This window comes from Sinocyclocheilus grahami, unplaced genomic scaffold, assembly GCF_001515645.1.
Source record: "Sinocyclocheilus grahami isolate Dianchi unplaced genomic scaffold, SAMN03320097.WGS_v1.1 scaffold297.1, whole genome shotgun sequence".
NCBI classification, from domain to species: Eukaryota; Metazoa; Chordata; class Actinopteri; order Cypriniformes; family Cyprinidae; genus Sinocyclocheilus; species Sinocyclocheilus grahami.
The window spans coordinates 480,753-482,257 of record NW_015505476.1 but is presented as its reverse complement, the minus strand read 5'-3'; the positions used below and the strand labels follow the sequence as shown (position 1 = coordinate 482,257).

Here is a 1,505-nt window from a genome sequence, read left to right as displayed (position 1 = left end):
ACACGTCAGCCCAATCAGCAGCAACATGTATGTAAACCACGCGGTATTAAAGAGACAGCTAGCACAATGTAATTAACATCCAAATAAATTCACAATAGCAAGTATATTGTTTGCACATGCTTATTTACATTAAAGGCAAAACAACTGAAATAATAAGAGCACAAGTATAGATCTGGAACTTCTTTAAGTCTGTCTAAATATCCCAATATAGATGTATATCCAGTAGAGTATCCTAATATCCTTTCCTTAGGAAGGTGTGCTAAATACTGATTAATGTAACATAAAAATACTATACGTATATTTTGCTATTGTATTATGGAGTGACACTTTCATAAACATTTATACCCCTCTGATTATATAATGGTAAATATTACAATATCATAGCACAACAACAGTGATCAGCAATAATGATAAGCCTAATACTCACAATAAAAATAATAAGGTCATATAGATCATAACAGAAATGATCTATATGACCTCTCTGAGGTAAGAAGTGGATTATCCTTCACCTGAAATGTTTGTCTTTTCATCCTGAAATGCAAGGCAAATGTTGGATCACAATAATTAGGAACCACAGTTTCCACAAATCCCTTCATTTGATTGGGATGTTCTCTTTTATTCTGGAGGGCAAAGGCAATGACTGTAACATCGAGCATATTTTTCAGTATTAAACATGTATTTATACCAATTTCATCAGGCTCCGAAAATTCTTCAAAAAGAACACAAAGAATGGCCTTCTCAGCTGCCATAGTTCCAACTCTTGCGTCATCATAACAGGGTGTTGAACGCACCACCGTTTCCGTTTAAAAAACGTTTTGCACCGTTTTTGTCGGGGCTGAACGCAGCCCTGAATTCCAGACGTTCGCAGCTGGTCATCAAATCACGTGACGCGCACACACACATTACGGAAGCGCTGCTGCAGTTCACAGTTTATGACAAACTGTTTGTTATCCTGTGACTTACAAACTAGATCAGGATTCGTGCGCAATGATACTCTTCTATTGTTGAAGTGAACCTTAAAATTGTAAGTTTGCTTAAATAAAACATATGAAGGCTAGAAGGTGTAGTGCAACAAGTTATCGCTTAGTCTTATGGCTTTCTGTGAATTAGGCATCAGTTGGGTCTGTGGTCGTGAGCATCAGTTTCATTCTGGAGGAACCGAGAGGCGTGTTGTGGGCTTTTGCTGCAGGTTAGATGCGACCACAGTATCGTCCTATTGGGTATTGTGTACTTGTTTGCATTGTATTATATTTCTGCATTGTATTATTTAGGAACAATTCCTACTGAAAAGATTATGGAAGTACCTATATTAATTTTAAATTCTTGAAAGATTTGTTTTTAAGTCCTTTTGGGGTCTTACAGGAGCGGTTATCCCATTAGGATTCACGCTGGCCCTTTAATAACTCAAATACATATATTCTTGTGTATAATATAGGATGCCATTACAAATTATTAGGCTATTTTTAGGACTGGTAAAGAGTATACTGTATTTTTTTTTTTTTTTT

General features: G+C 36.1%; 1 protein-coding gene across 1 annotated transcript in view; it reads left to right on the top strand.

Moving 5' to 3' along the window:
* Positions 1–883: 883 nt before the first annotated feature.
* Positions 884–1,505, top strand: part of LOC107601045 (Hermansky-Pudlak syndrome 1 protein homolog) — a 10,154-nt gene continuing 9,532 nt past the window's right edge. Inside the window, exon 1 of the mRNA XM_016293056.1 lies at positions 884–1,024. The gene's annotated coding sequence lies outside the window, so the exon portion shown is untranslated. The remainder of the gene's footprint in view (positions 1,025–1,505) is intronic.